General features: G+C 36.1%; 1 long non-coding RNA gene and 1 pseudogene across 2 annotated transcripts; one reads left to right on the forward strand and one right to left on the reverse strand.

Moving 5' to 3' along the window:
• The first annotated feature begins 8,802 nt into the window (after positions 1–8,802).
• On the forward strand, positions 8,803–11,499 carry LOC147493959 (glutamate receptor 3.2-like; annotated as a pseudogene). Its single transcript, XR_015199796.1, has 5 exons — positions 8,803–8,994; positions 9,101–9,233; positions 9,336–9,414; positions 9,984–10,259; positions 10,505–11,499. The product of XR_015199796.1 is annotated as a glutamate receptor 3.2-like (transcript).
• Positions 10,979–12,578, reverse strand: LOC147493960 (uncharacterized). Its single transcript, XR_015199797.1, has 3 exons — positions 12,320–12,578; positions 11,893–12,212; positions 10,979–11,423 (listed from the first exon to the last, which is right to left on the reverse strand). It is a non-coding gene; the product is annotated as an uncharacterized LOC147493960 (long non-coding RNA).
• Positions 12,579–17,351: the final 4,773 nt, after the last annotated feature.

Here is a 17,351-nt window from a genome sequence, read left to right on the forward strand (position 1 = left end):
GAGAGGAGTCTCTCTTCTTCAGCCATTATGTCGTATGGTGTATGTGATATTAGCTAGAGGTGTCGCGGGTGGTGTACTAGATAGATTTGTTTGTTGGCGTGTAATTACGCTTTGTTGTTTTGTTCGACCGCACCTTAATCTCATGCAAGACTAAGTTAAGCTTAACTAAACATGCAACACTCCAAACAATTCTGATATACTAGTAGAAAAAACCTCTAACCGAAAAATGCGAGGTATGGAAGAAAGGAATACCGATAAGGCCCTTGCTTCGCTTTTATGAATAGCGCCTTGTTACGCTGTTCGTAATAAGAGATTAGAACACCAAAAAACTTGACAATTCAAGTTCAAATCAAACCGTAAAACCCGAATTTCGAGAGAGAAGGGCGCTGGCGCCGCTTTATCTTGCATGCGCAAGGCCAAGGTAAAGTCGAAGTCCAAGAAGATAGCGCTGGTCGCGCTTTGGCGCTGGCCGCCGCGCAAAATAAAAGTTTAAAGTCCAAGAAGATAGCTGGTCGCTCGCTTTCTGGCGCTTCGCCGCCAAGATAGCTTTTCGAATTTTTCCAAAACTGAAACGGCAACCACAAGATGAATCAAACAAGGGTGGGTGGGTGAAATGGGACTTAAAAATAACTAATTATATTATGAAAACAATGCTAAAGTGCAACTAAGATGGCAGCCATTTTTGATAAATGTAAAAATGAGTAGTCTACCTACTAAAAATGAACTACTTAATCCAAAACGTAAGTAAACTAAACTTATCCTTTTACGAAGTCTATTATCAAAGCTTCTACTCTCAATGCTAATTGCACTAAATGGAGTACGGAGTTCGCTCCACTCCTAGTTCCCTAGCATGGATTGTTTTCTTAGTCTAACTAGTCGCTTTTAAGTCAATGAGAGCTTTACTAAATATTATACTACTGCATACTTAATTAAGATGATTACTAGAAATTAACTACAAATGCTATGGAAATACTATTGTTGACTCTAGATAAAGAGATTAGAGGGGAATTGAATCCACCTCGAATCCAACTTAACAACCTAGCTGAATTGTGTTGTATCTCAATTCTCACGCTCTTCGGCGAGAAATTGGAGTTCTAATCCCTAGTGTTCATGGCATTACTACCAAGATACTAACTAGCATGTGAGGTCGCCCACCCATTCTCATGGCTAAACACCTACCTTCTTCTAGAGTGGAATAGATGCTACAACGCTTCTATACTAAACAACTAAGGTTTCATCAAGGCTTCATCAACCCCTCTAATGGAGGTTTAGCCTTGAGTCATCAATCTAACATTTACCATTGAATCTAAACTAAGCATAATGTGAGAATTTGAGAATTACTTAATTTAGCAATAATGAATCTAATTTAATGGTCGGAATAAAACAATGACAAGAATTGAATTTAGATCTAAAATGGAAATGACAAATTCAACTTGATAAAAAATACTACTTTATTTATCTAATCTATCAAGAACAATGATTCAAGGATTTAATCTAAAACAAGAATTTAAATGGAACTAAAACTTAATTTAATTAATAAAACTAGATCTATAATTCTATATCTTAATTTAGGTCTAACTAGCTACCATTAACAAAGAGCTAAGCTTTTGTTTTATACATCCAGATCCAAAATTCGTGCATGGGCTTGGAGCCATGGGTTGGGGCCGAGAATCGCCCAAAACCCAATTCTTTCAATTCAAAAGGCCTCTTCAGCTGCAGTTAGCTTCCACAGACTTTTCGTCCACTTCTGCTCCTCTGATTGGGTCAAGGCTTGACCATTGCAAAGCTCTTTTTCGAGCCGGTCGTTTTGACATAAGGTAGGCCTCAATCCGAGGTCCGAGTCCAAAGATATGGCATTCGAAGTTCTCACGACTTTTGCTCCTTTATCTCGCTAAAAGTGGCACATTTCTCAAGATAATGGACTTTGAAGCCCGAAATGCATAAAAACACGTAATCGAGATTAACTCTTACTTATTATTCACATAATTGGTCTAACAAGATGATTATTAAGGGGTTAAAACTACAGTTTTGGGCTCTTATCATCGGTTTGTTTTATTTTTCATTTGTTATAATGAAATTTATAGTCTATAAAATTATTCATGTTTGCGACGGACATTGTGATTGCAACATTCATGTTGCAGATGCATTGCAGTCGTGGTGAGAGTGCAACATTCATGTTGCAGAAGTAATTGGCGATCTGCAACATTTATGTTGCGATCTGTTGCGTAAGTAATTGAGAGTGCAACATTCATGTTGCAGATTGTAATTGATAGTGCAACATTCATGTTGCGATCTGTTGTAGTCAGATTGAGAGTGCAACATTCATGTTGCAGCTTGTAATTGAGAGTGAAACATTCATATTGCATACATAATCGAATGTCGTGAGACTTCTTGAACCCATCTCTTTTAAAGGAGACTTCTCCATTTGACAGGTGCCATACTATGTACTACAACTACATAGTTTGATGCTTCCTTTTAAACTTGGTGTTTTTGTCTTTGGAATCATGTACTCATAATGTAGACAAAGCTAAACCCATTTAGTAGAAACTTGGAATTTAGGAAGCAACTGGCTGATGAGGTATTCAACGTCTATTGATACAAATTTAGGCATAAAAAAGTAACCAAACTTTACAATTATGCTAACATTTTCTTAACTGCCATCATTCCAATTCAAGATCCACAACCATCATCATTTATAACTGGTTACAGAAATTTACGCCAATAACACCAGATTGGCATTGTAATCAAACTATCTCAGATCTGAACTAGGTAAAATGAACGAAGAAATCAACCAAAATAGAGAACACCAAAAACCCTAATTTCATTCACAAAAGATCTAACTCTGATTCATAGGTTCCAAATCAACTATATATTACATCGACACCACTAACATTGAAACATTCTAATACTAAATACTAAAGATAGAAACATTGAAACAAACCCTAAACAAACATCTTTAAGAACTAGTAAATTTGGTAACCGCCTTGGTGCCTTCAGAAATAGCATGCTTAGCCAATTCACCAAGAAGAACAAGACGAACAGTAGTCTGAATCTCCCGAGAAGTGATAGTGGACTTCTTATTGTACCTTGCAAGCCTTGAAGATTCCTGAGCCAGCTTCTCAAAGATATAATTAATGAAACTGATGAGGTATCAAACTGATAGCACTAATAAGGAATTTTTCATAAAATGTGTAGACAGAGGACACTTCGGCCACGACCCGAATAACTACGATGCTAGCTAGCTAACAACAAGACCAAAATAATTATGAGTTAACAGTGCAACATTCATGTTGCATTAAGGTTTCGGCACCCAACAATATGGTTTGTCAAACAAAATTTTGTATGCTTTGGATGCCCGGTTGCGATGCATAACTTCCTTTCCTACTGCATGTGGCATTTGTTCCTTGGCTACCAAAGTTTCCATGAAGAGACACACGTAGAGTGCGCAATCAGCCCTGCCACATAAAAAATTAAGAACAGTTAGTGCAACATTCATACTACTCCAGGGCACAAGTAGCCTTTCTCTTACGACTCTACATCAAAATTTAACAACAAAAGTAAGCCGAGAAGATTATAACAATAAATTCTAGCAAGCATCAACCACCCCACACATTTTCAGAGAAACCATCGAAGGATGCGCAAAGAAAATCACATTTTAATATGCAGATTCCATGCCACCAAACTAAGGTTTGGTATACTGTATACAAAGGGCACAAGTAGCCTTTCTCTTACGACTCTACATCAAAATTTAACAACAAAAGTGAGCTAAGTAATTCATAAGTCACTTACGACTCTAGATTTTGTTGTGTGCAAACTGATGACTTTATCGTTGCCTTAGGGTTTATTAATTTTAAGCATTCCATACGCCTTTTGTCATTGATCACTCGCGAGACACGGATTTGCTACAATATAAGTGAAATCAATCATTTAGATACTAGATAACACAATTCAACTTTACATTTCAAAATTTAAGTTCAACTCACCAATTGTTCTGCATCTTTGAAGCAAATACCTTCTTTGCTATTTCTTGGAACCATTGAATCGTAGTGAGTCCATTTGTCTGAGATTGTGTTATAAACGAGTAGAGTCCAATGATTTCCCACTTTGTCATTCTTGTACTTTCCATGAATCATGGGGAAAAAGTATAAGGTGACGCTGTCATGAAGATTCTATCTCGGAAGTCAAGTGTGTTCCCACACTTGCGGTGATTGTCCCCTTACATAGGTCTTGAATACAAATGAAAGTATAAAGTTAGGCGTATTCCTTGTAAAATAATATTTTATGGAGAATAAAGGATGGTACAAGTTCAAACTTTACCCAAATACAAGAATCGAAGAAAAATGTCTCTTTTTCAGCTCCCTTGACATTTCTTTGCAAATATCGACCATACCAATTAATGATATGCAGTGAAAAACTAAGAATTATTAACATCTAATTATCATATTAATCTCATTTATTTGATGTCATTGTAACAATGCAACATCCATGTTGCCATGCGAGGTAACAGAGCAACATTCATGTTGCATTGGGATATCTAGTGCAAAACAAAACTCATCTATATGTTTGCTATTGAGCTTAATAAAATTCAAGCTATAATTGTTATCATTACCTGACTATCTACGAATCTTCCCAACATGAGGTCCATAACCATCGATGCACTGAGTGTTAACTTTTTCCACTCATCTTCCCACGCTATAGTACCACGAAATAAACAAAAAGGAAAGAAAAACAGTTTATTAAGTGTCGCACGCATTAGGATAACACATCAACAAAAGCAGTAATTTTTAAGCTTTGTTACTTACTCTGGTTTTGCATTCTTGAAAAATTGCTCAACTATCTTTTTCTCATTTTTCTCCAAATAAGGCCATGCCATGCTTGTAGTGACACCAGGCATTTTTAATGACATTGGGTCCACTATTGGAGTAGGCCACTCATCCACAATTATAGGTATGGCATCTACTTCTTTCTTCTCGGCCTTTCTCCTCTTTTTGGGGCTCTTGTTATCACCGTCCTCGGGTTTTTTCTCCTTTCTTGTTTCTAATATTGTTCTCTTCTTTACCCTTTTGACCAATGAACCTATTTCTTCATTCTTTTTAGTTTTCGGCCCTCTCTTGCCAATCTGATTTTCTTCTTCAGTTTGCATAGCACTATCATCGTGACGCACAATCTCTAATTGCTTCTCCTCCTTCAACCTCTTATTCTCCTCATCCAAAATTTGGACCTCCTTCTTGAGATTTTCGATCTCTTCCTTGTCCTTCTTCTGATTATCTCTCAATTCATCAATTAACCTTTTCAGATTTTCATTTTCAATTCACATGGCTTCTTCATTTGAAATAACTTCTCTTTCAACTTTGAAGTTGAGATCTAACAACTTTTCCTCTTTGCTTGATTTAGTACCCAATTCGACTAATACCTGAAAATGATGCACAAAAAACACAATTAAGATTCAAAACTAACATGCAATCTCATTTATTTGATGTCAATGTAATACTGCAATATGGATGTTGCAGTGTGAGTTTACAGTGCAACATTCATGTTGCAGTGGCATTGACACTTTTGACATAGGCTACTGATCTAACATCTATGTTGCGGTATGAGTTTATAGTCAAAGATCCATGTTGTAGTGGTATTTGACACTTCAACATCCATGTTGTAGTATGAGTTCTGATCTGCAACATCTATGTTGCGGTGGTATTTGACAATGTTGCAGTGTTAAAGTGGATAACCTTGACACTTACATTTTCTGATCCATCTCTTTTTTAGAGGAGGACACTTCTCCATGGCTTCTCCGAGTTAAATCTAAGCTCCACCTACGGACTCTGGGTTTCAAAGATATTCAAATTCATTTATTGGTGTGATTATCTTTGTATGCTCACACAACCAATACTTGCAATTTGAAACAAAAGTATTAGCAAAAGGGATTGTATTAGAAACAAAATTCATTTGCAAAATAAAACGAAACCTACCAAAAGTGCAACAACACAACCAGAAACCGTCGAGAGCTTGTCGCTTTTACGTCTTATCTGGTCCATCAACTCCGCATGGATTACTTTTTGGCCCGCGATTCTTCTTCTCATCCCATTCAAATCTTCAATATGAGGAACAAAAGACCAATTGATTCTTGTTGGGTTTGGAAAGAAGATTGTCGTAGTCAAGTATAAGGACATCAACCTCACAAAATCATCTTCCATCCCAATCTTCTTCACAACACTTGTAATCTCACTCTTTACTCCTAATAATTTGATTTCGTCATCTCCTCCAAAGTAGGTCTTCATAAACTCCGACAAGTTACTCTTTCCTACATTTTTTGGATACAACACCACGGTTCCCTTACCAAAGGTAACCCAAAAATCAATGCAACATCTTCCTGATAAATCTAACAATCTTACCCCCCAACACTAAACCCATCATCTACTCCCCGAAGTATGTCTTCAAAACCCACTCCAAACATCAATATTTGCTTTTATTGTGGTCTTAACATTCACCCTATTTTCAATAAAGACACTAAAAAGATTTGCAAATGGTGTATCCATCATTTTTTTCTTATGCACTTCCGTTATATCAGCTCTAATCAAATCCATAATCTCAATCATTGACTTTAAACTGGACCTATAACTCAACAACTTCGCTTTTCACCAAATTTTCTTTACCTTTCTCCTCTATCTTTTCTTTGCCTTTTATTTTTGGGTTTTTGCTCGTTGAGGTAGTTGCATCTTTAGTTTGTTTCGGAAGGCTCAATTTAGATTTAGCGTCCTTCCCTTGCTGCGTAACCTGAAAGAAAACTAATGAATTAGTAGCTTGTTTCAACCAATTACGACTGCAACATGAATGTTTCAGTGGAAAACATGCCTCAAAACTCAAACAAACATCACCAATTTAAACCTCAAACAACACTCATGTTGCATTCGACCCAAAATACTCATGTTAAAGTGGGATTTGATACTACAACATCCATGTTGCATTGGGATTTGACAATGCAACATCCATATTGGTGATGGTAAAAGGCCGGTGCAAATGAAAATCCAAGATATTCGATGCAACACTCATGTTGCGCTGAATATATTCAAATACACTTTAACCAATTTTTCATAAAATGAAAATCCTATTATATCAAAATTGTGAAACTATCAATGAAATTTGGTATCTAACCTTTTTGCCCTCTTGTTTGTTTTTTTTTTTGTAGTAGATCTTGTGTTTGCTTGCATATTATCGTTTGAATTTTTTCTTTTTTCTTCATTAGGGTTCTTCATTTCAAAATTTGGATTTAATTTGGGAAACTAGGTTTTGAAATTTGGGTTTAATTTGGGAAACTAGGTTTTAAAATTTGGGTTTAATTTGGGGAACTAGGGTTTCGAAATTTGGGTTTAATTTGGGGAAATAGGGTTTCGAAATTTGGATTTAATTTGGGGAACTAGGATTTCGAAATTTGTATATGTTGTTGACTGCAACATGAATGTTGCATATTTGTTTAGTTTTGATTTACGTTAATGGACAATTGTGTAATATTGCCAACAAATGGGACCGGGATGGGCTTTTGATATAATTAGAAAAGGCGTTAATTCGGCCGTGTCTCTTTGACGTAATTAAATTAGGGATGTCCATTCTCGCTCAAACCAAAACCATAAAACCCGAAAAAAACCAAGACTGAACCACCGCCCGAGCCGACAAAACCCGAACCCGAACCTGGATCGAAATACATAGGGTCGGGTTTGGTCACACTATCTAAACCCCGAACCGACCCGACCCGATTCGATAATTTGGCCCTAAACCCCGGATTAAAAGGGTTAAAAGCCCTAAACCATATCCAGAACGAACCCAACCCAAAACCAGGTTATATAGGGTAAAATGCCCGACCAAAACCCCGAACCCGAACCGGACCATAATTCCCAACAACTATATTTTCATTTATTATCTATTTATCTTCAACAAACTTTTAGTCTTTTTGCTCATTACTATTTACTTTTGGTCTTCAAGACAAATTACCTACTTTGCATTACCACTACTACTCTTCTCTCTCTCTCCAACAACTCCCTCGCAAGAACAAGACAACCCAATCACACGCTCATGATGAAGAGATTGGTGGGTTTGAGTGGTGTCTTAAGTTTGCATTCACTTTCGAAAAATTTGCGGCGACTCCTCAAATATCTCTTTCTAAATGTGGTCACCAAGATCGAAAGCAAATCAACAAATCGGATTTACACCACCACAAAACTGAAACTCCCAAAAGCCATCAATCTTATTGTAAATCAACAATGCGTCGATTCACACCACCACAAGAAGTCGAAACTCCCAAAAAACCATCAATCTTATTGAGTTATTGTCTTGGAATTGCTTGCTTTGCTTGGTTACTTTTTTTCTTCTTTTGCTTTTCAAAAATGCAATCGCTCGTGTGTTTTGAATCTTTGATGGCTACGTTGGGTGGCTTTCTGATGTTAAAGTTAAACGATCAAATCCAATAAAAGAATATGGCTTTTGATTAATTAGATGAAAAAGAGGTTTTTTCTTGAGATCTTGAGATCTAATAACTGAAAATGATGTTCCTGATGAAGAGATTTAATATTCTTTTATTTCATATATTTCGGGTTTTACCATACCCGAAACCCGAACCCGAACCCGAACCCGACGGGTACCCGAAATATAGGGTTAGGGTAAGGTTTGGTCACATGTATCCAACAAATACCCGAACCCGACCGCGACCCGCAAAGAATAGGGCCGGGCTCGGGTAACCCGATACCCGTTCAAAACCCGAAAAATCGGGTTCGGGCCGGGTCGGGTACCCGTTTGGACATCCCTAAATTAAATTGGAACACTGGGCTTCAAGCCCATTCTCTGATATATCTAAATACCTCTCACGAAGGAAGGGTTTTCTCTCTCCTATTCCTCTCACCACTTTTCTCTGAATCCAAACCCAACACCTCCAAATTCAAACCAAAAAGCTAGATTTGCCCTTCTCCCTTCTCCAAAATGAGAAAATCAAATACAAATTGGAAGAAGGTATGTATTTTGTTGATTTTCATTTTTTTATTTTCGATTTTAATAAAATGGTCGGGTTCGGTTTCTCTGTTTATGCTAACTTTTAAGCTTTGTTTTGCTTCTGTAGTAGAATATCTACTTCTGTGAGTTTTGAACAAGTTGGTATAATGGCTGAAGAGAATAAGAACAAGAAGTTTGATAGTGAGTATCAAACTTCTTGGTGTGTCGTGGGTCGTGGGTGAGAGTGCTCTATTTGAATGGTGAGTTGATAAATTTTGTTCATGCGTGTCGTGGATTGAATGTTTTATATTGTTATTTGTTTGGACTTTGGACTTATATTTTTAATGTTTGATTGTTTCTAGCCTACTGTAACTAGGGAAATTCAGTCACCTATTGGGGGCGGCTTCAGTTGAGTTTATTGATCCAAGAGAGCCTGTGACGGTTAGTGTCTAGAAATTTTTATACTTTGTACTATATAGTTTTGGTGTTGAACTTAAGGGTGACGACTTCGCGTATCGACACATAATTTTCGTTATTTGGATATTTTTGGTATTGTGTGTTATGGAATTTAGCTCAAACGGTAGAGCGCTTGAGAATACTAGTGGATCTCCACTACATCTTAAGAGATGGTGGTTCGAGTCCACCAATATTCATTAGTGCTAGTGGGTTGTTGCGGATGCAATGTGATGATTGTGTTGTTAATGTTAGGATCATATGATAAGTGTTAAGTTTTGCGTCATATTGCATATTTTATTGCGGGATGGTAGTTTATGTCCATATTTTACTTGAAGAAAATTTATTTTTCTTTCACGTTTAATGAGTAGTTAATTTGCTTTCAGAGTAAGTCATATACTTGTATTGTTAAGTTCTGCTGATAGTACAATTTCTGGGGCTCTAAGTTTGTTTGGTGTGTTAAGTTTCTAGGGAAATCTTGGTTAGTTAGCTTTCACTTGAAATTTTATAGGATGGGTTTTCAAATAATGAATTGAAACAAATTTTATATGAGGCAGCATATATAGCTCTGCCCTTTGCAATGAATCCATTTTGGTGGCTTTTAGCACTATCAATACTCTCATTTGGGGAGTTCTCAAATGTGGTTTCAAGACCTGCTGTTGTTAACATTGGAGCTATTTTCACCCTTGGTACAATCAATGGACAAGTTTCAAAAATCGCTATGGAAGCTGCTATTAATGATGTAAATTATGATCCCAGTTTTCTTGGTGGAAGCAAGCTAAATATTACAGTTCATGACTCCAACTTCAGTGGATTTCTCAGCATAATTGGAGGTAATTTGGTTTGAGTAACTCTTTGTCTTCTCTCTGTTGGTTTCTCCTACGGGAAAATATGGTATTGGACTGAATATGGTAATAGCTGAATATAGTAATAGAGCAGGTTCCCTTCAGGGAGTTCCAATAAACTTTGGGATATGTGGTCTTTATATTGTTTGTTGTAATGTTCTTGACAGTGAGGCCCAATATTTTTGTTTCGGTAATTTAGTCTATCTTTTAATACGAATTTCATTAACAAACAGGTTTGCAATTCATGGAAACTGATGCCGTGGCCATTATTGGTCCCTAAGCTTCCATAATGGCTCATGTACTATCACATGTTGTGAATGAGCTCCAGGTTCCACTATTGTCTTTCACAGCCACAGATCCCACCCTTTCTGCACTTCAGTACCCGTTCTTTCTTCAGACTTAGCCAAGTGATGCTTTCCAAATGACTGCCATTGCTGATATCGTAACGCACTACGGTTGGAGAGAAGTAATTGCAATCTACACTGATGATGATCATGGGCGGAATGGTATCTCTGCATTAGGGGATAAACTTGTAGAGCGACGTTGTAGAATATCTTACAAAGCAGTGCTGCCCCCTGATCTTGGAGCAACTCAAGCTGAAATTACAGATGCATTGGTTAAAGTGGCATTGATGGAATCACGTATTATTGTCGTACATACTTATTCCAATTCAGGCCTGATGGTTTTTGATATGGCAAAACATCTTAGAATGATAGATGCTGGATATGTGTGGATAGCTACCACCTGGCTATCTACTGTTTTGGATTCTAAATCTCCTTTCTCCAAATGTCAGAAGATCACTCCAGGGAGTTCTTACACTACGTCCTCATACACCTCCTTCCGAAAAGAAGAAGTCTTTCTTCTCTTGGTGGAGCCAATTGAGTAATGGAACTATAGGATTGAATCCTTATGGTTTATATACTTATGATACTGTATGGATAATTGCTAATGCAGTGAAAGCATTCTTTGAGAAAGGTGGGACTATTTCATTTTCTAATGATTCAAACTTGCACAAGGCAGTGAGAAAGGAGGAACATTCATATTCTGACCCAGAGACAACTCAATATGTTCCCTTTCCAACTCTTGTTGCTGACAATCCTCTGCACTCCCCATCTTCAAATCAACAGCATCGTCTTCCTCAACCATAGGAACCTGTGAAACAAAATTGTAATGAAGACACTTCTTGTTAGAGAGTAACGTAGCTACGCACCTACACTTTAAAATTAAAGATTGGGTTTGCTCCGAAACAGAGAAGATAACTGTCATAACTGTCAAATCTCACTAATGCAATCCTCCTGCCATCCAGCAATAAAATATGCAACATGACGCAAAACTTAACACTTATCATATGATCCTAACATTAACAACACAATCATCACATTGCATCTGCAACAATCCACTAGCACTAATGAACATTGGTGGACTCGAACCACCATCTCTTAAGATGTAGTGGAGATCCACTAGCATTCTCAAGTGCTCTACCGTTTGAGCTAAATTCCATAACACACAGTACCAAAAATATCCAAATAACAAAATTTATGTGTCGATACGCAAAGTCGTCACCCTTAAGTTAAACACCAAAACTATATAGTACAAAGTATAAAAATTTCTAGACACTAACCGTCACAGGCTCTCTTGGATCAATAAACTCAACTGAAGCCACCCCCAATAGGTGACTGAATTTCCCCAATTATAGTAGGCTAGAAACAATCAAACATTAAAAATATAAGTCCAAAGTCCAAACAAATAACAATATAAAACATTTGACCCACGACACGCATGAACAAAATTTATCAACTCACCATTCAAATAGAGCACTCTCACCCACGACCCACGACACACCAAGAAGTTTGATACTCACTATCACTATCAAACTTCTTGTTCTTATTTTCTTCAGCCATTATACCAACTCGTTCAAAACTCACAAAAGCAGATATTCTACTATAGAAGCAAAACAAAGCTTAAAAGTTAGCAGAAACAGAGAAACCGAACCCGACCATTTCATTAAAATTGAAAATAAAAAAAATGAAAATCAACAAAATACATACCTTCTTCCAATTTGTGTTTGATTTTCTCATTTTGGAGAAGGGAGATGGGCAAATCTATTTTTTCGGTTTGAATTTGGTGTTGAATTTGGAGGTGTTGGATTTGGATTTAGAGAAAAGTGGAGAGAGGAATAGGAAAGAGAAAACCCTTCGTGAGAGGTGCTTAGATATATTTGAGTGTTTTGATTTTTTTAATTTAAACGTGATCCAACGGTTTGATTTCGACTGTAAAATGGCTGTTTCGTTTTCAGCTGTAAAATGACTAAATTAGTTGGTGGAAAGAAATGTATTTCTTGAATTCAAAAAAAAATTCTTCCGAAGAACAAGACAAGAATATACTTTGAAAGATATTGAAAATTATGTTGAAGTTTCTTGTTCTTTGGAAGATTTTTTTTTTGAATTCATGAAATACAAAACTTCAACATAATTTTTAATATCTTTCAAAGTATATTCCTGTCTTGTTCTTCGGAAGATTTTTTTTTGAATTCATGAAATACATTTCTTTCCACCAACTAATTTAGTCATTTTGAAGTCTGCTCCAAGTCATTGCCCTTTCACTGATTCTAGGTGTCGACACTAACTAGCTTGCAGTTGCTATTTTGAAAAGGTAAAGGTAGACGCGTATACGAAACTTTCAGTTGTATCCACTTCCTATATACTTACCCAGTAATCCGTCTCTATTGGGGATAGAAAGCATCCGTTTACCGATCATTAGTTAGTGAATCCGAAAAGAATGTCAAACTACTGCAAAAAAGCTGGGTAGATATCCAACTATTTGACCTGGGGCTTTCTTACTATATTGAGGTGGTATTGAATAGTTATACTAGACCTTCTAATCTGAGATTGTTTTTAGTTTGAATGTGTCAGTATTTATGAAAGCATTTTTTCATTCATTGTATAAAGGTATCAGTTTGTGTGTGGCTGCGAACAAGTGGCTTCGAACAGGGGCTTCCTGCTGTGTGGTACAATAAACCATAATACAAAATATCTCGATATATCGTGATATTTGGAGATATCTATTCAGATTTCAAAAAAAGATATATAAATATCACGATATATTCAGAGATATATACGACTGTAAATATCGATGATATTTTGATAATATTTACGATATTTAAAGATATTTAGAGATATTTAGCGATATTTTGTGTATATAACAATTTTATTTAATATTTACCATTATATTCCAAATAAATATAAATAATGTATCATGATATATCAAGAAATATCTACAATATCTATGATATTTGTCGATATTTTGGATATATACACGATATTTAATTGTGAAACAATGTCAAATATCCCCAAAGAAGAGGATATATCCACGATACATATCCAGAAATTGAATATCGATAAATACTCATATCCTGATATTTTGTATTATGCAATAAACACGTAAAGTTGAATAACTAGAGTTAATTGACAATCAAGGAGGTAAATTCACTTTGGTATAACCTGAATTTGCCACCCAAAGTCCTAGTCGTATGCACAGTTCTTTTTTCAGAGTATAAAAATGGCAGTCTATAACTAAGTAAAATCTTTCAGAGTGGTCCTACTAATTTTATTTTTGTTCATCCTATAAATTGCTCCAAACAGCTATGTTTTTCAGAGTGGTCCTACTAATTTGATTTTTGTTCATCCAAAAAATTGCTCCAAATAGCTATATGGTTATATCTCAGTGCAGTGGGACTAAGACTGACGCCTAGCTTTTGTATGGTTTTTCCTTTTATGTGGAAGTTCCCTCACGCATAAGCCGACAACCTTCACTCGATATTAAATCTTCTCAATAGTACCTAATACCGTGTAATATAAAACCGACGATAATGGCATGATTATTTATCTTGTCCACACTCGACGTGACTTGTAACTCTCTTCGGGACCTTTATAGTCATTTCGTTGTTGTCTCCGTAGTAGCCCAATGTGTTTCCAGAGAGTAATCGTTTGTAATCATTTTTCTTTGGTCTCTTGACATTTTGGTGATGCTTGTATTTCGTAATTCAGGGTATTCTGAGGAAAAAGAAAAGAAGAATCTCGGATGCCATAGCAGCGATGTAGCGTTGTTGGTCTTAACTAGGTCATTACCATCCTATCTCACAATTGGTGTTACTTATCTTTGGGAAAAAAATACAGTTGCATAAAGAATTTGTGGGTGATGCTCATGTGCAGAGTTCGATATTAATTACCCATTTTAATATTTTCATCCCTATCTCTATAAAAGAGTTGAATTGGTGCTAACTGGATTTGTGGATACGCTTGCTCCTAATTTGTCTAGGTGCATTTGAGCTTATACAAGATGAGCGTAGAAATCGGTGCATGTTTATGGATCACGAACCGCAGAGGCATGGAGTATTGGCCTCCACCAATGTAAGAAGCCAAGTACCAAACTAAATGTGACCAAATGCAAGAAAAGTATACTCAAACATAGAAAAATCTTATATTCAAATCCCTCGAGTTATGAGAAGACGTAAAGTAAAACCACTAAACCTAGTTTGCTTTGTCCAACTTTATCTTTTCTCTTTCTAAAGTCTCATCATATTGTTCGCGACATACTATCCATAGGGGCTTAATTATGATCGGGTTAGTTAAGCATGGCACTTTAGTTTAGAATCTGCTTCATGCCACTAATATTTCATTTTAACTTTTGGCTTCAAATCCATTTATGGCATTGTATGGTTGATTGTCGACTTATTTTGGTTTTGCTGGCTAGGGTTGTTCACACTTTGAGCCACAATTTTCGGCGTGCAACTAGCATTGTGCGACTTCGTTAAAATTATTGATTGAACCACATCATGTCCTTGTCAAAGTCATTTATGCTGGTGTAAATGCTAGCGATGTAAGCTTCTTGATTCCTACCTCATGGTACATATTATTCTTTATTGACATTGGCTCATAATTTTAATTTTTGTTTACGCTCCAAGGTATTTGGCTTCTAAAATGTTTCGTTTTCTTATTTCCTGTTTATAGCAATTTCCTATGGAAAAGGATTAGTTGTTAAGTGTCTATACTCTATATACATTGTTGTTTGAAGTAGTTTTGATTAAAGTTACGGTGTTGTGCACTGTTGTGGGATTCTTTGTTAGTTTAATGTGGATGGATGAATTTTCCTCATGAATTAACTATACCATAACAAGATTTGTGATGAATGTGTTTGGGGGGTGGATGGACGACTTTTCCTCATGAATTAAATTAACTATACCATAACAAGATATGTGATGAATTGGGGTGGATTGGTTCGTAGGTACCGCTTTCGACTTTCTTCTTTGTGTTATTATTTTTTTTTTCAAGGTGTGCAGGTGTGCTGCTTGTGTGAGCGATTACACTAGTATCATGTAGTGGAAAAGAAAAAGTACAAAACGTAGTGGATTTTTCTGTGTTGAGTTTAGTGTTTTGCAATTGAAAATAGCTATATAAAGAATTGCTTTCGATTTTCAAATATTTAATTAATTGCATGAGTTTAATTAGTGCTATTGTATTTCTAAGTTCATTATTTGTTTTGTGAATTTTTAGGAATTAGATGGACTTTGTGGAGCCGCACTAGGATTTATAGTGAGTGAAGCCATCACCAATACCTGGTATTGCAATGATTCGAGATTGCTTGGAAAATCGTATTGAATATGTTACCCTTATTTGTAAATATGAATTTGTAACTCTTAGAAAATATTTTTGAAGTTATATTGCATACATGGTTTAACTTAATATCCTATATTTTTTAGTCTTTTGTTTGTGTTTGCTATTATTTACTTGTCAAATGATATGAAAAGGCAATGGGGACTTTATCATGGAATTGAGATGTTTGTTTCAATATGGAAATGATATGTTTGTTTCAATATAGAACAAGTAGTATTATTTTTGCAGGTTAAGTGCGTCCTAATAAAATGGGGTAGGTTTAGTTGGTTGCTACAAAATATGAGATTTTTTTTTTTATTTGCAACCCATCAGCAACGGTTCATAACTATTACAAATTTAAAAACGTTGCTAAAATTTTGTACGAAATAGGCATAAACAAGCGTTACAAATAATATTTACAACGCTTAAAAACCGTTGGAAAGTTTTTCTTACAACGGTTAATAAGCGTTGGAAATTTCTGTTTGCAACGGTTAATAACTGTTGTTGAAATTTTGTTTTGCAACGCTTTATTAACTGTTGCAAATATTTCCAACACTTTACCCACACCATATTTGCAACGCTTAAAAAGCGTTGCGAAAATTATTAGCAACGGTTTTTTGCCGTTGCAAATAGCCTGTTATGGTGTAGTGCTACGCGTTTGTTTTTCAAAAATTAGCGTCACAACTTTTGAGTATGAGTATCTTAAAACATCTCTCCATAGTTTTCAAAACTAGAGGATATAAAAATGAAAATTATACGCCCCAGAATAACCAAAATGGTACCATAATCACGTATAATTTTATCTTCTTGTCAAAACCTCTATATATAGTTTCAGCATATTGCCAAGTCAGCACAGAGGATATATGAGAAAATGGTAAGAGATACAAGGAACTATTTGCAAGTCTTAAGACTTGAAGTCATTGATTCGGCTAGAGCTAGAAATCTTTTTCAGAGACTTAACATTGAACCCAGATACAAGACACAAAGGCAAATAAAATGTGTTTGGAGCCCTCCAATTGGTAATCAAGTGAAAGCCAATACCGATGGCGCCTTGAGTAGTAATGGAGTTGGACAAGGTGGGGTAATAAGAGACAAAGAGGGACAGTGTTAGCTGGATTCAAGGGCGATGGAGGCATGGCGTCTGTGTTGTTTCAGAAATCAAAGCTATCGACATATGCTTGCAGTGTCTCACTAAAGGTTACAAGGAAGTGGAGGTTGAGTCGACTCATTGAGAGTTGTGAATGCAATCAACAAGGTGGAGAAACCTCCTTGGTTCTGTTTTGACATGCTTAAAGCTATAGATACAAAAAGATCTAGGTTCACTTTTATATCCTTCTCTCATGCCTATAGAGAAGTGAACCGAGCTGCGGACTATCTAGCTTCACTTCATGACGCATCTAATTTTTTTGTACATTTTGTCCCTCCATTA

This window comes from Coptis chinensis, chromosome 6, assembly GCF_015680905.1.
Source record: "Coptis chinensis isolate HL-2020 chromosome 6, ASM1568090v1, whole genome shotgun sequence".
In the NCBI taxonomy this organism is placed as follows: domain Eukaryota; kingdom Viridiplantae; phylum Streptophyta; class Magnoliopsida; order Ranunculales; family Ranunculaceae; genus Coptis; species Coptis chinensis.